Genomic DNA, 27,066 nt, shown 5'->3' with positions numbered 1-27,066 from the left:
GGTGTAAGTCACGCACGTATATTTAATACCTATTTGCGGTCGGCCAACAATAAGAGGAAAGAGAAACCAGGATTTTATGGGTGGTAGTTTTTGCTATATCAAGTGACAAAATCATATAATTCTAGTCCTTGTGTTCTCCACTGTATGCTGGAGAGAAGAAGCAAAAAGTAAAAATGCATTTTTATAAAGGTACTTACACAAAGCTCACAGTAGTACCTCACAGTCTGAGATGAATTTGTCTGTCCAATATCACTGTGAAGCAGGGAAGTCAATTTATCTTCTTTTCACAGACAGGGACCTGAGGCACAGAGAGGCTAAAGCCCAGTTTCAGACAACCAGAATGCCAGTTAAATCTCAAAGTCTTGTGTTTCCAACTGGCTGGGTGCCTCTGGCGCAGTGTCCAAGGTCATACAGGATGTCTGTAGCAAAACTGAATCTAATTTTTCCTCATCCCACAGTAAGGCTCTAAACCAGAGGATGATTCTTTTTTAGGGATGTCTTTGTATCACCTAGAATTGAGTGGTATCTTCCACCTGTCTGGTTTACCTCTGTTCCTCAGAAATACTTTCACATCTTGAAAGGTCCTGAATATGCAGGGATAGTTAAGGAATTTGTAACTCACAAAATTCAACCAAGATACACTCAGTACATGTGCAGTGAATTGATCTCAACAATCAGAAAGCAGTGACATTTACGTACCACTTACATGGAAAACTATGCTGTTCACAATAAATTTGCATTCTCCAGACACTCCCCTCTATAGCATGTAGTTGATTAGTCTGAAGGAACCATTAAATAAAACCTTCCAAGTAAGAAAAATCTAAATAATATTTGAAGTAAACAATTCATATCCATATTCTTCTCCAAATAAAAAATATCTTGTCTGTATACAACTTGAATAGTTTGATCCCCACAGTAGTGGATTTTGGGGGAACAAAAAAAACAGCTAAAGCAAAATGGCAGAATCCAGGTTAGTCAATAATATGAGAAAAATTATGGTGGTTTTTGATTTTTATCAGAACAGGCTTGCTTGATTAGCCCCCCTGAAATCCATGCTGCTCATTCACGAAAGTAAGACAAGTAAGGGCAAGTAGAAACATTGATATTCACATTCAGAAAAGAACATGAAGTAAACAGCAGATGAGGAGAGAATTTGAAGCCTTTAATGCACACATGCTGTGCTTGGATAAAATCTACTTCCAAATTTTTTTTTTTATTTCACGTAGGTTCATATTCCTAGGGTTTCAGCCGTGCATGAAGGAACCTGTTTTCAAATAGTCCTGCTTTGCATAAACTTACCAGCAGATGTATGCAAGAGTGAACAGCAAGTCTTTGGTTGCATGACTGTTAGCAGAAAAAGAGCTTACAGGGAATCTCCATTATTGCAACTCAGAAAGGAATCCAAGTTCTTCACTCAGATCGTGTGATCCAGGTCTGACCCCAACACAGAACTGGAATACAGCCAAGGAACATGTCTGGATGCTGGAGCTGGGAAATACTCTCTCTTGGAGCGAGTCTGGAAAAAAACAGTGTTTGGGGTCCACTTCTGCCCATAACAGTTCTCCACTTGATTGGCAGACCTCAATATCTCTGCTCCCTGGGAAGCCTGGCTAATGCTCAGAATCTGAGTATTTGTTTCCAAGAGACAAGTACTTTAGCAATGTGTCACAGGACTCAGTGTGGAAACTTATGAGCCCTCTCCAAATTTACCTATGAAGTCTCAGTTCTTGAGGTGACTTTCCTCAGACATGATGATGTAAAAAGCTGCTACTTCTATCTGTAGATCTCATGTATGCGTATACTATTGCTGGACTTCACTGATGGCTTTTCAGCAGTAGTTCTTACTAGTTCCACTTACCAGAATGCACGGGAGGTAGGAACTTACTGTTAGCTAACTTTCTTTTCACCTGTAATGCAGTTATCTTTTTAGTTGTTAAAGACTTCACCAGTGAATTATTCCTGCCCTGAATCTCTCTCTAAGAATCTCATTCTGTGTGGTAACGGCTGCCTGTGGTTTATTCTCATGCAAGCAAACATATGTCTCTCAAAAATGTTATGCATTGGTAATAAATACAGCAAATATTTTCTAACAAGAGGCAGAAGCATATTTTTAAACCATTTGACAACCCAGTTTTGTTTGTCATTAACAGCTGCAGCTCAGGCAATGTCTGTGATGATTCCTTGTATTGTAAGGAGCAAGACCTCAGCAGGCAGGCAAGGCAGAGGACTACTGCTTAACCAAGACTAATTTCACTTACAGTTCCTTGCCCCAAACTGAAGCAGACAGCACAGTAAAGCTTTTCTTAACTCTGTCTCCTAGCTTAACCCTAATCCTCCAGGGAACCTAACATCCCACAGTCTTAGCTACAGTTCACACGAATTCCTTTCGCTTAGCTGAACATGGCTCTCACCTCTGAAAGTGGCTTACATAAAAGGGGTAGAGAACTAGGTTAGACCATTTAATGATGCATGCTAACCTCAGAGCCTATCCAGAATCTCTGTGAAACCATCATATCTGGTCTTATGTTCAGTGCAAAATTCCTGGGGTTTGCACTGATTAAATTATAGTGTACACAGTTTTCTTCATTTTGAATCTTAAGCTGATTCATATGCAGAAACATCTTCAGAAAGATATTAAAAAAATCTTCCTGGGATATAGGCATGTGTAGGTTGTTAGGGTTCTTTTGTCTTTCTGTTTGCTTTGAAGTAGAAACTTTTTTAATGGGTTGGCTCATTCAAAGGACAGAAAGCAGAACCATCTGATTGATTTCTGGTTTGTATGCTCCAAACCAAGAATATTGTCTTACGCTGTGCTTCTGATGACCATTTCAGATAAACTTGCTTTCTCCTGTATGTCCCAGTCACCAAAGCAGCAAATGCCTGCTTGTTCAGAGTGGCAGGGAATGCCACTGTGAGTATCAGGTTGAATTCAAAGGCAAAATATGAAGATGCAGGTAAAGAGAAGATCTGGATGATATTTTAATCATACAATTGATAAATGCATAAAATATGTGGGGTTTTTTTTTGATTGTTTCTTTTGCTATTGGAAGAAAAGGCCTGTTCTTGCTGTTGTACCCTCTTGATCTTCACACAGATTTCCTATTGTCAACAATTAAAATTCCTTTTCCTATAGCCTTTCCAATAAAAACCAGGGCAGCTGGTTTTTTCTGTTTAAAGGAAAGACTAGATTTACTTGGTATGTGCTCTAATATTTCATATTTGTTGTGAAAAATGTGGATTTATTCATTTTAGTAATATTTTTATTATTTTTATTATATAATATAATTTGCATTATATTATATCCCACTCATGCACACACGGGAGAATCTGTTATGGGAGACCCAGCACCCATGCCATCTGTCCCCCATAGCCTAGCTGACTATTTAATTCTTCTGGCTATTTTTGTACATGTTTTATTTTTCTTTTTTTTTTTAAAAAAATTGTTTTGTCACCCTCCATAGATTCTCCATCCTGAATTAAAGTAACCTTCCTCACCTCACTTTTCTTGAAACTGATACATTTGTACCCAAAAATTTTAATTTTAATGAAATGGTGGGTTGGATGAAATACTCTTGCACAAAACTTTCTGTATCTATTTCTCATCCTAGTTATCCTCTAATCTGTGAATCTGAACTACATCAAATTTTTAACCGATATTGAAGTGCCTTAAATATGTGAATGGCATTAAAAAGTAGTTGAATCTTCACTTTTTATGACTTCCATACTGTGCCACTTATTTTCAAGAATGTAAGACCTTTTATGGGGAAAAAACCCATCTGTCCAAAAGAAAATATTTGGCAGCATTTTAGGGCCTTCTGAAGAATGTTTTCCAATTTGTCATCATTGATTCATTGCTATAATATAATAGATAATACATAATGGCTAATATATAATATAAAATATATAATATACAATATATTATAATATAATGCATACAATTAATATATTATGCATAATATATAAATACTGGTAAAATGGGACATGCTGACCACATATTTGAGTCCTGGCCAGTACCTGCTTCTCTTAAATTAGACCTGTGGGAGCAATGGTCTCTTCAGTATCAAGGTATAGGTCCTCAGTGCTGTATCCCTGTGAAAATGATGTAAAGTAAAACGCAAAAGTAACTCTGAAATCATTCTCTTCCCTTTCAAAACCTAATAGAGGGGAAAATCCCACTTTTCTTCAATTCTTTTCCCCTTCTGACTCCACTTTCATCATATACAATATATTTCATGAGATTGCTATTCTGTGGAACTGTAGAAGCTCTTATGTGTAGCAGGCAATGATGATTAGCTGATAAAGAGAAAAAGTTGATAAATCCTGCTCCTCGTAAATGGGGCTATGAATAATAAAAATATGATGCTGGGTTTTAATTAATAGTGGTAGCTTTTGACACATGAGCACAGCACAAAATTTAGTGTAGCACAAACCTGTGCAGCTAGAAGCTAGAGTTCGACTAATATTCTAATGCATAATAGATTTACTTAAAGAAAGGGGTTATCCAAAGAAAATTTCTACTAATTATAAAACATCAGTATTTCCATCCACAAACAAATATAAACTTTAACTTTTTAAAAGTAGGCAGATGATTCAGCTCTCATCTTTATTTCACTTACATGGACCAAAATAGAGCCTGAAATACAACTGTTAGTATTAAACAATTTACTGAGTGGTGTTTCCTGAAGTGTGATGCATTTCGGAGGTGTTTCAAAGGAGCATCATGCTTTTCAAAACTTACAGCAGAGCACTTGTGCTTCTTAGAACTCTACACTGCATCATCCAAAGGCCGCAAACTAGTCCAAATACTAGAAATAGTCTAGCTATGGTAAGACAAAGTAATTCATTGACTAATTTATTTTCCCGAGAGGGAAAATTAGCTTATGTGCAGCTGTGGGCTACTGCAGCTACCAGAACTACCTTATTTAAAATTACTATGCAGCTCCCGCTGATGTACTTTAGTCTATGATGCAGCCATACCTAATGGCAGGATTATTCCAGTTCAGCATGAGGAAAAATATCTTTGCTGTAACAGGATAACCACTCATGCCTTACAGCCCTTGCCATTTGAGTTGTTTGTTTATAGAGGATGGCAATGCATGGAAGTTGCTAGTTGCTAGAATGATTGTCAGATGTATTCAATGTTATCCCTTTATATTTTCTGACTTGTGTTCCCCTCTTTCTCGCTGTTCTCTTTCCACTTCAACAGATGAAATGTGATGTGAGTTACAAGAGGTACCTCAGATAAGAAAATGCCAAGTTTATGTAATATGACTTCTGGCTGTTGCCATTTTTCTATTTCGAGTATTTATAGTCTAGGGGGCATCTATATACACTTTTGGCAACCTGAAAGTTAAATGGTAGAGATACTAATAAAACAAAATACACCTAACGTGACAGCATTATAAAGTTGAATATTCAGTGGACCCAAAGTACATTTCCCAGGTTTTAGAAAGATAGGCAGCTTACAATGGAAAATTTACATCTTGAAGAGCTTTGATAATGGAGTCACACATCAATGACAGTGTATTAATGAACTGTGCTTTAAACGTTAAGTTAATGGGTGACAACTCAATTCAAAGGAAAAAAAATCCTGAAGTCATTCTTTCTATTTTTATTACTGTGTGCAATGACTGCTTATAATGTTGAAGAAATGAACACTCTACTCCATTTTTAGCTGTTAACCACATTTATTAAGAACCATTAACTTAGACTGATGGAATTTTATTTCGAGAACACGACAGTGCAGATAACTTGGTTTGTCTTAGGCTTTTTTTAGCAGACTTTTTATAGATTTCCCTTTTTCTGCTCACCCTTGTACCTATTGCATCCTCTTGGAAACTCATGACAATGGTTTAAAGTAATGTGAAAAGGGTTTCAGAAGAAGTCCTTTGACCAAATCTAGAAAGTAAGTTGTAGCATTTTCTGCGACTTTCACAGCTACTTGACACACAAGCAACATGACAGAATGTCTGTATTGCTGTGGTGGGTTGACCTTGGCTAAGGGCCAAACTCCCACCCAGCTGCTCACTCACTCCCCCTCTACAGGATGGAGTAGAAAATATGATGGAAAAGTCCTTGGGGTGAGAAAAAGAAACGGAGATTGCTTATCATTTACTGTCAAGGGCAAAAGAGACTCGAATTGGTGAAAATGAATTTAATTTATTGCCGGTTAAAATAGATTTGGGTAGTGAGAAACAAAGACAAAAAAATTAAATACCACCTTTCCCTCTGTCTTTTCTCAGCCTCAGCTTCAATTCCTCACTCCTGACTCCTCTACCTTCTGCTCCCACCAAGCAGCATGGGAGGGATGGGGAAATGAGGGTTACAGTTGGTCAGTCCATAACAGTTCCTCCCTGCAGCTTCTTCCTCTGCCTCACACTTTTCCCCTTCTCCTGTGTGGGCTCTCCATGAGCTGCAGTTCCTTCAGAAACACCTAGCTGCTCCCTCCATGGGATGCAGAGGAATCTCTGCTCTAGAGCCTGGACCACCTCTTTCCCCTCCTTCTTCTCTGAACTTGGTGTTCCCTCTGCTGTTTCTCACTCTTTTTTCTTCCCCTTGGCATTTTCTGTCTTCTTAAACGTGTTTTCCCAGACACACCACTACCTTGTCTGATGTGCTCAGCTGTGTCCATTGGAGCCAGCTGGAACTGGCCATGTCCAGCACAAGGCAGCCCCGACCACTTCTCACAGAGACCACTCTGGCAGCCGTGCCGCTGCCAACACCTTGCCACAGACACCTAATACAATTTATTTTTATAATTTTTTATAAATTTTGCTAAAAAATGAATGCAGTTATTTATGAAATTATTATTTGGTCACTGCAATAGTAAGACATTTCAGAATAAAAAATATTAGGCCCCATTTCTCACTCACGCCAGCTATACCCATTTTCCCTCACTGCCTTCAGCAGAATTGCTCTCAACCAGAGTCTCCCTGAGGAAGAGGATGGTCAGGCTCCCCAGCCCTGGGCGTGCAAGACTTGCATACACATGATAAAATTTGTCAACAGTATGGATACAGTAAGCTGCTCACTAACCTGTTTTAGATGATGCTATCGGTTTCTTCACAAATTTTATTGTGTTGTAACTCTTGGCAGTCATTATTGGTCCTCCCATGTGAACAGCAAGAGCAGGGCAGAAATAGATCTGTTGTTACTAAGAATCAATTTTCTGTCCTGTAGTTATACAAATTTAGGACCTCTCCAATCCACTTAGGTACTAGCGTCAACCTCAGTTTTGGGAGAGGGGGAGAACAAGTGTGACAAGGAAGAAAAGGAGTAATCCAGTTGATCTAGGATAACTGCTGAAGCTCTCTTTCAGGTTTTGTAGAAGGAGGTCCTAGTCTCCTAATCTGGACACTTCTTTCTCCACTAAATTTGTAGGTGACTGAGGTATCTCCAGAGTGCCTCAGTCTGCTTTATTTAGGATGTGAATGCATCTCTGTTAACTTTAGTTGTCCAAAACAAGGCATAAAATGTTCATTTCTCTATGTATCTACCTACCCATTACACTATATGTTATATGTGTAATAAGCGTTTCTGGAGAGTGAGACAGGATCATAAAATGAGGTGGATCACTATCTGGAAGTACTTCTCTTCATTAACTACAGAAGACCACTGAATGTATATAAAATTCATAGGAAATAATGGATGCCCATATTACATTAAGTTCCAGCTCACCTAGTTCTCTTTGAAGATACCCAGATTATGTCTAGCAGGTCAGTTGTTGTTGAACTCACCCAAAAAGACAGGGAAATGGATTCCAAACACTCCTCAGCATTAGGGAAAAAGAGATCAAACCTGTAATTCTCTTATTCCAGGAAAGACCATTAGGTAGCCTAGGTACCTCTGTACTCCATCACGCTAATTGGTCACTAGGAATGAAAGACTCAAATGTTCAGGGAAGCAACAAGTAAGAGGGACTCTGAATTTTGCAAAGTGGCTATAGCATAGGACAGGGAGACTAAGTCCTGGTTTTGTCCCAGAACACAAAATAACTTTTAAGAATTTGGATTAGTCTAATGTAACATGCACAGACATGCAAGTCATCTGGAATTCCATTGCTGTCCCAGCTTCTTGTACCAGGCTCCTTGCATGCCTCTTCTCTTCCCATTACCCTTGATACAGAGAAGAGATGGTGGAATAGGAAGTGAAGTCATCTGGAACAACCATAATCTACTTGAGAAACCATTCATATGCCTTGATCTGAGTTACAAAACCTAGATATTCCACTTCTTAGACAACCAGGAAATCACTATGGAAAAACATCACTGTGGGTTTGCCAATGTTCAACTCCTCCGTAATTAGATGTAAGGAGGAAAGACCATGAAGGAATCCTGGAATGGAAGTAGGTCATTATCTCCATAGGAAAGGAACTGCTGAACACACAGCTGCTCTTACCATGTAAATGGTCAAGGAGCTTTTGAAGTAAGTACTGGACTGTTCAATATCTTTAAGAGCTTACACATTTCTGAAGAGTACGTAGTCTGAATCTGTTTGAGATATAGTTTGTATTTATATGTAATGCATCCTATCCAAAGCATCAAAAGAGAAAACCCAAAACCATTAAGATTATTATTTTTGAAAGAATTTTTGATATTTGAAAGAATTAGTTGTCATTAATAGTTATAATCAAGTGATTCATAAGAACATAGCATTTAGTAAAATTTTGTAATTACAAAAATAAGACAAAAACTGATATAGATTTTGAGATAGTTGTTTTGGTTTTTATTTTTTAAGACCCATAACTTAATTTGAAACCAAAAGAAAAATACAGTGGCTCAAGTTAGACCAAAGAAGTCTAGGCCACAAAGATTGGGATTAGCTGCCTAAACTGAATTTGTGGCAGAATATAAACAAACACTTTCAGTCGTGGAGCAATATCAATACGATTTTAACTTTGTGGAATATCTACCTGATTTAACTATACTATCTAATGTTTTCCCATGTACTGATAGACACAGAAAAGCTTTTCTTTATGACACACATTTATGCAGCACTACTGCTTATTCCACATTAGTTCTCAGTTCTATCGACTTTATTGAATAACATGCCTATAGCTGTTCTAGGGGGTTTTGTTGTTGTTGTTGTTGTTTTGATTGTTTGTTACTAACTGTGGTGTCCTTAGCCCTGATGATCATTATTTTTTGTTTATGTTCTTACGTTTCTTTTTCTCTTTTTCCTGTATTTCTTTTCATTTACAGTGCAAGTTGTGTTGATTACAATTTTCCTTTTTTTGCAGTAATATATTGCTTTTTCATTTATAACAGATGTTTTTACTTAGCCACTAATGGGCATTTAGTCAAAGTTGTCTTCTTTCTTTATTACCTTTCCAATCAGCCGTCTAATTGGTTCTTCCTATAGGGGCTAAAATTTTCTTGAATTTTCTATTTTCATTTTCGACTGCAATTAATTTCACTTATAAAATTTCTATTTGGTCTAATTAGTTCTTTTAAACTACAAGTTAACGATAAAGTATTTCTATTTTTCAAGTTCCTATTTTCAACCTGTTGCAAACAGTAAAAATCAATTATTTTAAATGTTTGAAGAGCATATACGATCCCACACATATGTTATTCAGTTCTAGATCAAAACAGATCTTCAAATGGATTTAAATGCATAGACAAGAATACCTTCAAAACTGCCTTAAGTAGGCCAGAATGTAGCTTGCATGTATGAGCTTTCTTAAACCAGAGCTAAAATGCACATAAATTGCATATTAAAACATCCATGAATTAGTAAAGTGATGTTTCCTATATACAGTATGTTATAAAAATATCTCCCTTTTTTGGATATCTGTCTGTAAGATACTTCTGAAAATGCAGAATTATAAAGAACAAAAATGCATTCTACCCAGTCCACAAGCTATAGAATAGACTCCTGAATTATTTTTCTGTTGATGCTTTTCCTGTCTTTGATTTTCTGACTGATCTACTGCAAATGCCTTGTGTCATTTTTTTCCTCCATCACATCATGTTAGGAGTCAGGTAGCATAACACAACATGACTGATTCAATTGAAAACTTCAAAAAGATAATGTTAGTGAAAAGTGTGTTTAAAGCAACTGTGGTTGGGTTTAGAAAACTATTCAGTCATAGTGGCTTTATGCTATCTTTTGTTTTCTCAGTCCACATAACAACTCCATGGTATTGCAGGATGATAATAATTTTGCATTCATCTATCACATTGTAGGCTCATGACTTGACCAAGCTAGAAAGAGAAACCCCGGAAAATTGTATTTCTGTACTAAAACCTGTATAACTTTCTCTATTAAGAGTCTATGTGCTGTTTATTCTCTGATATAGAACATCTCAAATATAGAGACACACAGAGGAAATAATGTTTTAGCCACATATAATTATTACTGTTAGGAAATTTTTAGATTAAGTGATTCAGTTACTTATACATTCTATAGATAAGTAGTTTGAATTAGGAAAAGAATCCTATTGACATAAATATTTTTCCTAATAATTTCATACAGATTGATCATCTAAACCCATTATACCAGATTTAGTAGCTGAGGGATGGAAGTATTTAAAAGCTATAAATCAGAACTTCATAGACGTTTGTGCCATTGTAGCAATTGCAAACACAGTCACAAAGTTTGTTATGTATATTACAATACCTGACTAGATCCCCATTGCTGAACCATTTGTCAGAAATACAGTTTGTCCTAGGAAGCAGAGGCAAAACTGATAATACCTAAGAGTCTCATTAGCTACTGAAGACCAGTATTCGATGCCACTGATGGTCATAATTCCCAGTTCACCTGCTGTTTAGCCTTGTAGCTGCCTAAAGACTCAACTGTTTAAGGACATAACAATTTTATTTAAGAGTCCATCCAAGCCTACTGTTAAGACCATGTTGTCCTAACACCCACGTTTTAAACCTCAATACTTCTATTTTTGGATACATAGAGCATGAATATGCTTAAAATTGTCTCCTCTCTCTTTTAAACCCAATAGCCAAATCTTAGAGCATTATGGGGGGGGGGGCAGAATCTCCCAGGTCTCTATGATTTACGAAACAGACACAAAATTTTATGTCTTATCCTTTCGGTGAATGCCTTAAGCGCTCGATATTAGCTGTAGTTCTTTCTCCGGCTAATGCAGTTGCATTTGTTGTAATGTGTTTCAATGTTGCCTTGATCACAGACAGAGTGAGAATTGTTTTATGGCTAGGTAGTACGTGCACCACCTGAGAGACCCAGGATACAGTGATTTTCTATGGGGTGTTGTTATGGTTTCCATGATTTTTATCTCACAGACAACAAGCCCTCTTCATGCCTAATAGATAGGCTAACCTAAGCATTCCCATAACTCAGGATTCCCAGTCCTCCTTGAGAATTTAGGCCTACGTTTACAAAGTGTTTAGGCTTTAACATTTTGAGTGTTGTAGCACTGGCTCCAGGAAGGGAATTCACAAACCTGAACTAACTGCTTTCATCTCCTAAGCAACGCAAAGGGCAAAATTCACCATCTATAAAGCCTCATTTCCTAGAATTGAACAGCTTGCATGCAGCAATGCCTAGGCCAGCCAAGAGTGCCTGACAAACTTTAGCTCTTGCACCAGTGATAAATAGCTGTATGAATCTGAGATTTCAGTCCCAGCTGCCTTCCTGGGTGGAAGTGCTTGTGGTAGGCTGAGCAGGGAGCTGGCCATGGCTCTTCCCTTCACACTCACCCCCAAGACAGAGGCATGTTAAATTCCTTCCTCACCGGGAGGGAGTTCAAACCCATAGTTCTCTACCTTCAAGGACAGCATGCTGATCAGTGCTGGGGCTCCCCCTCTAACCTATTGAGCTATCAGTGGTCATGGCAATTTTCTGAGATGCAAAAAGCAGTGAATTCTTATGCTGAGGAAGATGTGTCCATGTCTTCTGTATTCGTGGCAGGATCTCAAATCAACATGAAGCTACTGTAAAAAGCAAACTATTTCATATTATATCAGACAGGTACCTAAGCTTGGGCTGCAGGCATTTAGGGTTGTTCAGCATCTAACTCTTATAGTGATTTTTTTTTCACACAATACAGGTACTTAAATTGCACCAAAGTGAAATGCTTTAAGTCTTTACAGTTATAAACACTTGAATACTATTACTAGCACTATTTGCCAGCACTAAGGACAGCTGGCAGTATTAAAACCTTTCCCCCTTCAAAACAAGGGAACTGCCTCAAAATGCCATATAGCAAATGGGTCTCTCAACTCCCTGGCCCATGTCAACCTTCAAGCCACACCAAGAAATTATCTGGAAAAATAGCTGACATCGAACAACACCAAGCCTGGGACCATGGTATAAATTTAACAGTACAGACAAACCCAGTCTGAACATTCAGGTATGCTCTCAGGTGCTGCCTGGTTCACTGCATTGGCATTGTCCTTGTAAATCCGAGATGGATTTTAGAGCCAGAAGTAATCATGACAGAGGAGGAATAGAAAGTGACACTGGAGCAGCACTAGAAAACAGAATAAAATCAGAGCTCCTGACTTACTGGCAGTGTCTTAAAACAAGCGGTACACTCTTTTTGGCTGGTTGTCAATGCCTGAGGGAAATTACCACGATTATACAGCAACTTGAGGTAAATCATTGGGATTTTCGGGTACACAACAACTTTCCTGTTAGTGATACACAGCACCACTGTAAACTTAAATCTTTTTAAAATGTCAAACCTATTTTAGTTTGTGATGGAAGAAGTATTATATTCTGGTTATAAATTATCCCTGATTATCTGAGTGGGAAATCTATGTGGTGAGAGACTAAAATAATCATGGTTAGTTCTTCAGTGCCTTTAAATATGTGGCTGTCTAAAATTAGTACTTCAAAGAGTATAAGCATAATTAAATATTATTTTTCTTTATACAAATAGGAATAGAATAGAGAGCATTAAAGCAAGAATATATATGTATATATTAATCTGTATTAATATAGTGATCATTGTGACGCTAATGCTTGATGTGATCAAAGCTAAAAATGACTTCCAGCAGTTTAAAAGGACTGTATTAATAGCTTTCTATATTACTGGCAGTATGTGCGAGCGTAGAAAACAAATTAATACCTTGTAGTGAAGCCTTGCCTATGCAGCAAGGATATTCATTAATTTCCCCATTAAAAGATTTACTTGACATTTTAATAGATCTGGAAATCTGTTGTAGCATTGAAACAAAGGTGGTAGTAAAAAAGTTTTGAAATAAACTATTTCTTTTACAAGAGGGTATACTAGCTGAAGCAGGGGAAAAAAAAGTAAATGGATGTTGAAAAGTAGTTTGGGATGAAAAGTAACAGAATTTATTTTAGTTAAAGTTTCTTGGCTAAGGTGAAAAAAATAATGAGGAGATCAATTACTGTCGAGTATCATGACCATTGTAAAGCCTATGAAATCTAATGTTAATTTTTAACCTTACACCCTTAAATCAATTTAATGTTCTAAATGCTAACATGGGGCCTGACCTTCCCTCTGACTTCAATGAGTTTCAGAGACTATAAAATGAATTTACAAGTTTCTATTTGATTGATTTTGCGACATCTTTATGTTGGCTTAAGTACATTGGTGCCACTCATCTAGTAATAGTGCAGCAAGAGAAGCGGATATAGAGAATAAATGAAGTTTTCTGAGTTCTGAAAAGGTGACTTACTGCTAATCAAGCCATGCTTGACCTAATTCCCGTTATTTTCTCTGCTACTGATGATCAGACTGGAATAAGAATAGATGGGGAACAGTTAGCATTTCACATATTTCTTAGGTTTGAGTCAAATCAATTGGTAAAATTATTTCTGGGTTTACTTCAGCAGAAAACAGGTAGAAAAAGTTCTGTATTAATAAAATCAGGGAAGCATTCTTACAAGGTAAAAATCTTACTAAATGTATATTTTCCTCATGTTGCTTTGAAGAATATGTTTGGCAGATATTGCAGATATTGTCTTGAGGAACACTCCAAAAACCACTCCTCTTTTAGCTGCTTTTCATAATCCAAACACCAAACAAATTGTTTTACATATTAAATAAATAAGCTATTCAACAATATGGTATTCCATTTTTAAAATATCAATTAGTAAACACTTATATGTCTTCAGGTCACAGCACCTGAACCAATATCCTGTAAAAATTCTTAAATGCCTTTTCAGAACATTTTCATCAGAGACTCTAACAGCATTTCAGTCCAACAAACTGAAAACCTCACAGGGCTTTATTGGTGGTGAAACACTGGAACAAGTTGCCCAGAGAGGTGTTGAAATCTCCATCCCTGGAGACATTCAAGTCTTTACTAGAAATGGCCTTGAGCAACCTGGTTTATTCAGACCTGTTTTGAGCAGGGGTTAGGATTAGATGATCTCTGAAGGTCCGTTCCTAATTAAATTATGGGTGTTTTTATGGTTCTAGCATAACCCTAAGGATCTAGAAGAGGATTGCAAAGTATGACATACATAAAGAAGTTTTGTGAGACCATGGAAGGATATTGAGAGGAAACACATGCCTTGAAGGTCAAAGAAATTTCTAGGAACACTGCATGTCAAGTTATGCCATTTGAGGCAACCCAGAAGCCCAAATAAAACTGCCTTGTGGGCTGTGATTGAGTTAAACTTTAGTTTAGTCTGGTTATGCAGGTATTACTCTTCTGTAGATTGATCATTAATTGGTTCATCCAGAGTATTGACCTGTGGTGAATAGTTCAGTGTGGTATTTTAGCTATCAGCACCACAGAGTGATAATACCAGAGGAGATGGGCTTCTGGAGTGGGGAACCACCATATGAATACAGGTGGGATTCCTAAACCAAATGCTACTCCTAGTTTGTTCCTTCCTGTTACTCCTAGAACGATTTTGACTATTGTAAGACTATATAACATGAGTCTCTGATGCATTGGAAAGTGCTCAATTTCTGAAGCCTTAAAAACAAAGCCAAACAAACAGAACTACTTTTACTTCTTAAAACCAGCCAGTCTTTTCTTAAGCCTTCTAGTTAATTAAAAAGATTGATTAATCATAATTGAAGAATGACTATTTTTCTGACTTTAAAACCTCTGAGTTTCTAATAATTAAAGTATTGAAGTAAGAGAACACTTTCCTGAGCTTTTCTTGCTTCTCTTTGCATTCAACTTTTTTCACAGACATAGAAGGAAGCTGTCCACAAAACTGACACAACAGAGGAATACAATGTATTTAAGAAAAATAGTAAAATTTCTTAACACTGAAAAGTCAGGTTTTTCCAAGTACGAGACAGTGAGAAAGGAACAAGACATCATTGCTTCACCAGAGTAGCTATTCCATTGAAATTCTTAGAGAAATGTTAAGGACAACTGAGTCTATAGACTTTTAAGGAAAAATAATTTCCTCCCGGGAGCAGGATGAAGCATTCTTCACAGTGGCTAAAGGCTTCAACAAAATGTGTGGGCAGAGAGTAATTTCACAGAAAATTCTGAGATAGTGATAAATTCCCAGATCTGAGTTACAGTCCTATGGAATCACTGAACATTTCATTACAGTTTCAAACAGCATATCTTTTTGGAACTTTTCTGGCAAGACAATCTTTAGCTTTTATCAGTGCAGGCTTTCTCTATTTCTGTCTTTCTTTCTATCGCAAACTTTTCATCTATAATGAAGTTGAACATATTCAACATCGGCAAAACTGACCTGTGAAACACTGAATTATACAGTGTTTGAAGCATTATAGAATATTTATTTTTGGAAAAAGGAGGAGGATGTTGAGGTACTCATCTGTTCAGCTCTATTAAGCTTCTATTTTTCATCTACCTTAGCTTACCAAAGACTTTGTTGCTAAAAATATAGCTAATGCCAATCACCATGGTTTCATGGAAATGAAATCTTTTCAAACAAATGTGTTACCTTTTTAAACAAAATTATAGATCCACTTAGTAAAGGTTGCTAGGCTGATAGTGAATACTTCAATTCTTCATCACATGATATTTTGATCTGAGAGCTTTCATTGTATGGAATGAAGTAAGTACACATCAAACAGAAAAATTACTCTGACAGACCTCATAAAGTAATAGTAAATTGCTAGATATTCTCTATAGGGAGTAATTTCTAGCAGGTCTTCCTTGGTTTCATTCAGTTTTAAATCCATATCAACAGCTTTGTAAGGCCACAAAAATAAAACAAAGATTAGAAGATATGGCTCACAATTTAAGGAGTTCAATCTACTCGATTTATTAAAGAGAAAAGAGACATGATTTCATTGTTAGTTATATGTACTCACAGTTAGAAGACAGATCTGAGAGAGGGGAGATTTTCAACCTTGCAGAAAAGGAATAATAACATGCAGTGAATGAATACTGGAGTTAGACAAATTCATCCTTGGAAGTAATTAATGTGGTGTAATTAAAGATTAGAACAGCTACTGTGAGAAAATCTGAAAGCCTGTGTACATAGGAGGTGAGACCAAATGATCTGAGCAGGACATTATGGACTTGAAACCTATGCAGGTGTAAATTTTCTGGTGAAAAGCAACGTAAAAACTGGTGTTTACAAAATATAGCATATGGTATATTATTTAGTATATGTGAAAATTACAATGTATTTCTTAATAACTACATTTATTTGAGATTAGAGACAGTCATGTAATATCATAGGATTGGCTACACATACAAAATATTCCATGTGTAATACTTATGAATATTTCTTATATGTTCTCCATCCACTTCCTTTCAGATGTTCCATATTAATAGTATTGACATTTTTATACTTCAGTTTCATATTGTCTTCTGACTTTATTCCTGAGATGATGTAGCTTACCTACATGATATGGTTTGCATTATAATGGTCTTCAAAGCTTGGGAAATAGAGCAGAGCTTTAATTCTTTCCTAAATAACAAGTGAGGTGTATGATGCAAACCATGTATATAGCCTTGCTTGCCACTCCAAAAAGAGCCTTCAAAGTACCAGCTGAAATGCATAGTCACTCAGTTCTGCCTTGCTCTTCCTCCAAGAGACTCAGTCTCCCAGTTAAATCTCCTGGCATGTAAGTACATGTCTTAGATTGGGTAGTGTGTCGGTGAGAGACACTCTGTCACTGACTTCCCTGAAACTCTCTCCAGAAGCTGATCAGAGGGCTGGAGCCCCTCTCCTATGAGGACAGGCTGAGAGAGTTGGGGTTGTTCAGCCTGGAGAAGAGAAGGCTCCGGGGAGATCTAATTGCGGTTTACCAGTACCTGAAGGGGCCTACAGGAAAGCTGGTGAGGGACTGTTTATCAGGGAGTGTACTGACAGGACAAGGGGTAATGGGTGTAAGCTGAAGGAGGGTCGATTTAGATTAGATGTTAGAAAGAAATTCTTTAGTGTGAGGGTGGTGAGGCACTGGAACAGGTTGCCCAGAGAGGTTGTGGATGCCCCATCCCTGGAAGTGTTCAAGGCCAGGCTGGATGGGGCTTTGGGCAACCTGGTCTGGTGGAGGGTGTCCCTGCCCGCAGCAGGGGGGTTGGAACTAGATGATCTTTGAGGTCCCTTCCAACCCAAACCATTCTATGATTCTATGATTCTAACACATTATGGTGTACCAGCTATTTTTAAAATTGTGGCCTTTCCCATTACCTAGCATAGCTAATCCCTCCCCCTCTCCCCGCTCCCCGAGTGGGATCCATCATCTGAGCCGATTGTCTTCTGAGCCCACACATATTTTTCTCTTTTTTCTGATCACCTCCAGAATCCAGATGCTTTTCCTATGTTTATGTCCTTTGAACTCCCATGATTTTTGACTGGCTGCGCCCTGAGCTGATTTAATACATGTCACCTGCAAGACTTTTCTTTGGGTTTTTTTGTTTGTTATGGGAAACACATAATGTTTCTGAAACATCAAGAATTCATAATAGAAAGCACATAGCATTTCCAAAACTAGTGGACACCTCTAAGTTTCTCTGCTATGCACACTGCGTGTACATGCAGGGACATATTATGTATTCTAGCTCAGTGCTGTGCATCCTCTACACTTTGAAGAAGAATTTCATGTCTTTTTTTGGTTTAAAAAATAAAAAGCAAACAACACTGCAGAATAAAATGTCTTTTTTTGTATATATATATCTGTAATCCACTTACAAGGAAAGACAAAATAATTCCCTAAAAAGATCTCTCTAGAAAACAGCCAAAACAAAACATAGGCACAGTACCTCCTCAGTTTATAAACTTAAAAATTAAAACACAGAGGCATGTTTGGTTCCCAAGTTAATTATAACTTTCAGTAGAAATTTCATATAAGGATTTTCAACTGGGGACTTTTTATGAAGATACTGCTCTGCACTTTACTGATACTCTCTTAGCTACTTACATTGCACAGAATATGCAAAAGATATTGCAAAGATATGGACAAACTGTTGCAGTAAATATAGTTGAGGTGTGTGAAAAACATGTTTCTACTACCACAGTATTTGAATGATTCCTTTGGAGCCTGCCAGAGAAGGAGCTGGAGCTGGGGAACTTTCTGCAAGCACAGCGGGGCTCGAATGTCAGATTGGTGAGCTTTGCAGAGAAGACAGCAGTGGAAAGAGCTGTTCATTTGCATCTGAATTTACAATGCCAAACAAGCATTAAGGTGGACAGCCTGCTTTGCATAAAAAACTGTTTGCACAGTGGCAGCATTACTTTTTTTCTGAGATGTTAACCCTTTCTTTGAGGATAAAAAAATTTAATTGCTGATGTGTTTGCTTCTTCCTGAGTGTGTCCTAACTACTGGAAAAGTAATTTTCCTTCTCGTATGATCCAAACCCATGTCCTGCATTGACACACATTGAAATGCTGTTTTCACAAAAGTGTAGGATTTGTAAAGGTTGGCAGAAAGCCAACCTTTCGGAAGAGCAAAGCATCTCACTACTATGTACCTCAGGAAAAAATCTGCCCTTTTCCACTTCCTCCCTGAACGGCTGCAAGTCTGAGTCCCTCCAGCTAGGTTTTATGACTTGACCTTTGAACAAATACCATAGGTCCCTCCATACAACTGTAGCAGGTCAACATCATCCTTGAACACTGGGAATTACAGCCTGTGCAATGCAGTTCCTGTACAAGATCTGATGTGGCTTGCGGTGTGCAACCATGAGCCCACGGTAGTATGCATCTCCTAAGATACTGTGTTTATGTGGCTTATGTGGTAAATACCTGTAAATACATAAAATACAGCTTTAAAAGAAATTCCTTTTTTATTTGGAACAAAGTTCTGTGGTGAGCTGGAAATGTCCACTAAAACCACATATACATCTGTGATTTAACTTTAACAACATTTTTCAAGAAAAATTGTGTTTCCTACAGAGGTGTAAACTCCTGTTTATACAAACAAGAACTGAGTATTGTTGAGAATATCACACACAAATATTTTATTAACTTGGAAGCATTGCAGTGTAGTACTCTCCTGGATGTTATATTGTAGTTCAGCTCTATGTTTAGTACTCTCAGAGGGTTTGATTATGCAAAAGGATAGACGTTCTTTCATCCTGATGCTTTTCGTAGGAGTTAAGAGTACTTAGAACTTTCCAGGACTGAGTGATTTAGAAACACTCAAGATCTCCTAATGATTTGTTTTATTGTATATGGCATTCTTTTTTATAGCCATAGAATCGACTATTTGAAAATACACTGCTTCTCTTCCCAGTGTTTACTGGCTCCATCAGGAAGATAAGCACCATGGAGAGAGAATAATTTTTTTAGATAAAAACAGTAATAACAGAGAAAGAAATGCTTATAAATTCCCTTAATAAATGTAGGTTGGAAATTAAAAGAAAGTCATTGAAGCATGGAGGGTATGGTGCAATTAAGTATGATCTGATGTAATAAAAGAAGTAACTCATTTTTAGATGAAAACTTCATCTTTATAAAGCTTATTATAATCTATAGGTACTTATAATAACCGGAACTGGAGTCAGTGACCCAGAAACTTCCTAGTCCTTTTCAGTCTCACAAAAATTTCTAAAACATTCTCAGGAGAAATGTAGTCTTATTGTGTTGCAAGTGATGCTGCTTATGTAATGAAAAAAAAAAAAGATAAATCAACTTTCTTTAAAGATAAATTTTTTCCTTGTTATATTCGTGAACTGATTCCTCCACAAAAGAATAATGCAATATATATGTTGCCAGAAATAGATTTTTTTTTACAACCATTGTTTTACTTATGATATTGAATGATATCATAGCTGTATTATAAACTTGATCCAAAGTGAAATAAAATGGTAGAATTTTCAGTGATTTTGGTGGGCTCTTCTTTCATTACTAAGAAACTTGATAGCCTGTAAGCATGGGCCATCTGTACCCTTCACAAGGCTTGCACCTCAGAGAGTATTTAAATACAGAATAGTTTCTTTCTTACTCCAAATTTTAGAAGTCCTCTGTAACCTTACAGTGCCTCTAAGGATTGCCTTGCAAGTGAAATACTGACTCTAAAATGACTACCAGGTGCAAAATGAATTCTATTAACTTTGATTTGTAGTGAAGCCTATATGACTAAGCCTCCTTTGATCGCTAGTACTGTCAAAGTCAGCTCTCAGATTGGCTGACTGGACGCAAAGATTCTCAGAGAAATTTGAGACGGCATTTACCCAGCAGTGCCAGCTTTTGCGATACTGCTTGTGTTGTTCTTTGCCAACGTTGACCAAGCTGCTAGACTGGATGTGGAAAGGATTTTAATCTTCTCCATCTGTGTGACTGGAGTTTAATCTTACAGCTTTTCCTGAGTTCTCTAAAATATGGTATGTTCAGGAAGGATGTACTGGAAGCCAACAAAAAGAAAAAATGTCAGGAAAGAGTGGCAGAGCACCCCACACACACACACTCCCCCCTCGCCGCAATGTCATATTCTTAGTTCCCCAGAAATTATCATAGGGAAAATCATATGGAATGGAAGATGCTCCAAACATGCTGGTTACTACCCAACAACTAGTAGTCTGACACACACCCCACAGAATATACTCTGTAGAAATTCAAGATTCTGGCATTTGCCGAAACGATGCTTCACACACAGTTGCATGAAGGTGAAGTTCAGTATAGAAAACTACAGAGTGTCCCAAACATACTGAAAAATTGTACTTGCTCAGAAACAGTAAAAAAAAAAAAAAAAAGAATCGTACTGGTGGTAAACAAAATGCTTCCCAAGAATGATTCAGATATAAATTTTAGCAGCCTTCATTACAGGAGAATTTTGAATAACTGCACTTTTATTCCATTTCTGCTGTTCCTTCTGGTTTATGAAGTCTACCAAAATTCAGTCATAAATACTGGTGGCATTTCAGCTCATGCTTAAAGGAACATGAAATGTTGAAGATCATACAGTTTCCTTGTCTTTGTATGATTAGATTTGTTCCCTAATTTTATTGACATAATATAGCATTTCACAAACAAACAATATCAATTTTATATATTTAAATCAGGTATTCAAAATAGACTACATATTTTCATAAGATAAAATAAAATAAAAGCAATGAATTTTAATAGCCTGACAATCATAAATGAAGCATTTTGCTGTAAGTTTCTGCTACTAAATATTGCAAATCTGACTAATTGAAAGTTAAGCTAGATTGCTTCCTTATGGTGGGTAATTTTCTTTTAAGTGTACTAAAGCAACTATTTCTTTTGGGGTTTACTTTTCTTCTTACTTCTTTTCATGCCTTGTTTGAGAAGTAATATGATAGTGAAAAAAAATATGCAAGCCATCAAAAAAAAAAAGCTGTAGCAAAAGATGTTATGCATACAGGGAACTCCTTTGTTACTTCATCTTCTTATGGAAATAATTATTTTTTAAAATGGGTTATCAGTTTCCTGGAATAATTTTTCTTTTCCCATATATTTGCTTTGATGAAATTTTCAGTGGGCACTTCTCCGAAGTGTAGGACGGAGTTATAGAGCAAAATCAAGAATAGATGCTAGCAGTGTGAGAAAAGGGTTTTATCTGTCAACCAGTAACATTCTGGTTGAAGTCTTTTAGGCTGTGTAGGAGACTTGAACCTTGGTTTTCAGTGTTCGGATGCATAATCTTTATTAGCAGCTGATCTCATTAGATCTAGTCTACTGTATCAAAACAGTCAGTCATGGATATGGAAAATTAACATAGCCAGGAATGTCAGGCATTATGATAAGATGTGTAAACTTCTCTATTGAAATGGACATGGCAGGGATTGGATCTTGTGTCTGTTACATGAACATTTTAAAACTACTGGCTGTTTTGGGATGGAGAACTTTTTTCTTTTTTCCCCATTAAAATTAAAACAAACAAACAAACAAAATCTTGCTGCATTGTTAGCATAGAATGAATATCAGTTCAGGATATCTTGAAATATTTTATGTATTAAGAAAACTGTTACCCCAGTAGCAGTAGAAGTTCAAATGTATGAATGAAAGCAATCTAAGGGAATTGCACTGCAAAATATCAAGCATAATTTTTCAGAAATTTAGATGATGTAAGGTTGATACGTACATACATAAAACAGAAATTTAAAATAGAAGCGTGCCTAAAACTCTATTTGATTGTTTGGCTGTTACCATGGTGGAAAAGTTCTCTTCAGAAAACTGACTGCAACATATCAAAGATATATAAGAATAATGATAGACATTAGAGGACTTAACAATATTTTATGTATGGAAACTTCTCAGGCCAGCTTCTTAAAATTCTCTTCAAAAAGCTACACTGGCTCACAGAGGTCTTTCTATCTCATCCATGTAAGTTACAGATAACAGAAGAAATCACTGCTGGACAAAACGGACTGACTCTGTTCACTGTAAACTCATATTTAAAAATAAATTTGTTCAGGATAGCTAAGAATGAAAACAAGTCAATTTAAGGTTCTTAGTAAATCAGAAAACTAACAAAAATAAGTATTTTAAAACCACTGAGAATGTAAAAAAAGAAAAATTTGGGTTTGAGAGTAATGTTTCTAAAAGAAATGATAAAATTAGAGGAAAATTTGAAACAAAATATGATCATCTCTAAACCAGAAAATAAAAAATAATTAAATATGGCTAATCTGAGTTTTTAACAATTTCAAATATATTCATTTAATACATGGATGTTGAGGAATCCACCTTTTCCAGTGAAAATAAGTTTTTCCTGGAAAAGTTGTTACAGTGAAGTTCTCATATCATTAAGCATATCTTAATCTGAGGTTGCCGTGCACAGCTGGATTCCGATATAGAGTAACCCTACAAGTACTTGTGCAAACACAGAAATGACCAGGTGAAGTCTTCTTACTCTGTTTTGCAATAACCAGGGGTGCACAGTTAGGAATCTGGCTTTACATTCATTTCTGGATTTCCTGATAATACCTAAAATTGGAAATTTGTGAGAAATAATTCTGTATCTTCAATATAGAGAAATAATTTATATAAAAAATCTGAATTTACTGGATCAAACAAATTAGCCTGTCATAATGAAGGCTCCCCAAACTGCTTAAAACTTGAAATTACTGTGGAAAGAAGGCAAATTTGGCATGGGGAGACATACACATGACTCTTTTACAGTATGGAAACTTTTTTGAGGAAAGTATTTTACTTATCAGCATTATCAGCTTAGGATATTACTTTTGTTTAAGGTGGAAAAGAATCATTTTCAAAAGCACTGTTTCTCCTGCTAAAGGAGCCTATTTCTCTTTGGCCTAGGGCTTACAGACACCCAGCGTAAGCTGCAGGACTTCTTGATCTTGCGAGAAGACATGGATACATGCGTCAGCTCTTACTTCTATAGTTGTTGCAATGTAGGAAAGTGGCCTAAAGCTCTCTTTGGATGACTAACATTCAGTAATCCTTTCAGCATGACACTACCACCACTACTGACAACCTGAAAGACTGAAATGAGACTTTATTTAGACATAAAGTTGAAGCATTACAAAAATGTATCTTTCCTGGCAACTGGGTTTCTGATGCCTGACAAGGAACTACAGAAACAAAAGACAGTCTCTTCCATTGAATGAATTTGTTGATTTTAACACATAGAATTCCCCATGTCCAGCTTGATAAAGGGATTATGCTTTTTCTTGTTGTCTGGGATGATGACAGCTGCTCCTTTGCTTTCAAGTCATGACAGCAAAGAGAAAACTCTAAAATTTTTTCTCTCACTTCTTCTGGGAAAGATTATAGTTTTAACACACTGTTCCCCTTGTTATGATTCAGTGAAGAGAATGCAAAAATTGGAGTACATGCTTTTTAAAATGCTATTTAAAAGAATAATGGTCAAATAAAATACTCAAATTGATACAGTGCCCTGGCTAATAGCAGTTTTGTTAAAAAAGTCTATTCTTTGATCCCCAAAACAGTGCTTACTTACAACACGAGTCAAAAGGACCATATTCTGCTTGTGTATAGCAATAAAACACATGATAGAAGATGGACCATAATGTTTATTACTGCTACTGCTTTTTAATTGCAGCTCTATCGACCTTGGACTCAGAACTGAACTGAAACACTTTTGATTTATCTCTAATTGCAGGGAATTACTGATGAACCCACATGTAGCTTTATATTTTGTATTATTTTCATCCCTTGTCCTTACATTTCACGTCTTCCACTTTTTTAATTTAGAGAATCAGCTGATTTTCCATCTGACTTCTACCTTTCTTAATCATATATCATTGAGCAGATTTAACTTAGAATGCATGTAAGAGTGTATCTGCCCGGAATTTCTGCTCCACCTTGCAACTCACAATCACCTGCAGTTATCTTCTCTGACCTGTGACTAGCTGGTTTTCTGTCTTTTGAAATTCTCTCATGTAACTATTCGATGATTTGGTCGCAGATCTATGTTAGCATTGGCAACCTGAATGCTGTGAATTGCTTTTATAGCATTTCTCCACTAGGCTGCAAAGAAGTTATGGGGAACAGAAGCATGGTTCTCCTACTCATTGGCACATGTTTCTTGTTAGCTAGCACATGGAAGAATATGTTGAAGTGATCCAACATGGCCAGAAGAACTTATTTGTTTAATTTGTCTGTGGAATTAGTTGCCATCATCTCTATTACCACCTTCGCCTTGTGATTTTACAGAGAGCAATTCTCACTGAAATTCCTTTGATTGCTTTGAATCTGTGTCCCACAGTGTCTTGTTCAGAAGTTGGAAAAATAATCTACTGTGAGCAGGACTTCCTGTAAGGAGAAGCAAATTGTTCCCCTCTGACCTAGTCCATGAGTCAAGTATGGAACTCCTGAGGTTCTGTAATCTTCCCTCTGTCTGGCTCGGCGCAGGTACTGATCATTACAGTATCTGCAAGCTTCACTCTTCCTCATGTGCTCTTCATGGGCGTGTTTCTATAGGCACATGTGACATATGCCAGCACTTCAGGCTTCTGAGTTTTCTGTCTGATCCCATGTAAACGACTTAGCTAACTGGCATACACAGCTTATCTCTGCTTTAGCACATGGGACACCTTTTTTGACACTCATGTTTTGAGACCTGGCAAACGCTAGAGTAAGAACTGTTCTTCCTAGTTGCTCTCATAAAACTGGTCAGTGCATTGCTGGATGTCCTGGAGCCTTCCATCAAAGCTGTAAAGCTGTTCATGATGACAGGTTGTGCCTCCTGGTCCACAGATCTATCTGTGCTGTAGTAAAGTGATGCTCTACACTTCTAACCATGAATGACATTCCCAAGTAATCTTATCTTCACACCCCATACCACTGCATTCTCAATAGCACGTGCTGTCCTTCCTTCACATACTCAGCAATGGCTTCCTCCCAGTGTGCTCTACGGCTTGCTTTCAGCCTGCTCGTGCCTGAAGGCAAGCTCATGAGTGTCATTCCAAGGATATGGACATTGGCTGCTTTCTACGTGGACCTATTCCCCTCCTGCACTTGTCAATGTTCTACAGGCAAATGCAAGGATCCTCAGGTTTTACGTTAGTGCAGTTTATAAGCCTCTTTCTGATAGAGTGTTATTCAATGTAATTCTGGATTCTCTGCAGTCTTGTGTACTTAAGGATCTCCATCCCAACCTGTAATTTTTCCATTTTCTAAAAAATTAGTGCTTTGATCTGACTTTTCCTCTCTGCATAATTCTTTCTTAACTATCACAAATTTTCTCTCCCTATGACTGAAAGCTGTTGCAGCTTGGCCTAATGATCTTAAAAATTATTTATCCTAAATTAAGAATAACATAAAGGAAAAAGATCATGTCTGGTTTTCCGTACCCTTATTCTGTTTATGTTGGAATATTTCAAGGGTATGGCAGTCTCCATGGGGATTCAAACTGAATGATGGCTACTAAAAGATTTGGCAGAGACTGGCAAGGGGCAGGATGGTCCTTTATACAGATGTGTAAATACACAAGCAGTGAATTGTTATTTCTTGAACAAATCAAGTAATACATTCTTAACGTTGATTATGTTTACAGTGCTTTAATGTTTTTGAGTTAGTGTGAATCCTTGGTAGGTTTTTTTACTACTATTAAAATACTGATCTTCCGTGGTAGGTGCAACAATTGCCCCTTTCAGGTTTACCATTTTCTTCTTTAGTGACTCAAGCCAGACAGCTATAACTGCATTAACAGCAATTTTCAAGCAGGAATAAGGGAAGTCCATTCTTAACCTCAATTTTGCTTGTACACGTCAATTTCTTTGACTAACATTTCATGTACGTCCTTCTAATTGTTTATACTTTCCCAACAAAGCAAACATTTTCATTAACTTAAATGAACACATAATTCTTTTCAAAAAATCCTTTATTAAAATGTAATGAGTCTTAAAAAAACTATTGAATATTTTCTGTATATCTATAATAGACTAAATTAAAGACTTCATGAGTTCATTAAGCCGTGGACCTATCTGATCAGCTTTCATCATGCAAGAGGCACTGGTAGGTTTGATTTATATCATGGAAGTTTGAAACTGAAGTTTTCAAAATGTGAGAGACCATGGACAAAGTTAATTCCATTAGCCGGTGTCATCCTTGTCTTATGATAATTAGGCACGTCTGGAAGACAGGCGAGCATAAACATCGCTTTGCTCTGAATTCTAGTTCCAAATTTTATGCTACCTTTTGATAATCTGATTTTAATATTTGCTTTTAGGCTTTTTATTCCAATTTTATTAGTTATCTACTTATTCTCTGCTTCCTCACTGGGACCAAACCCCTAGCATTTTCTCTTGACATATGCAGTATATA

Source organism: Grus americana, chromosome 4, assembly GCF_028858705.1.
Source record: "Grus americana isolate bGruAme1 chromosome 4, bGruAme1.mat, whole genome shotgun sequence".
Classification (NCBI taxonomy): Eukaryota; Metazoa; Chordata; class Aves; order Gruiformes; family Gruidae; genus Grus; species Grus americana.
The sequence above is the reverse complement of the archived record's forward strand: the minus strand, read 5'-3'. Positions refer to the sequence as shown.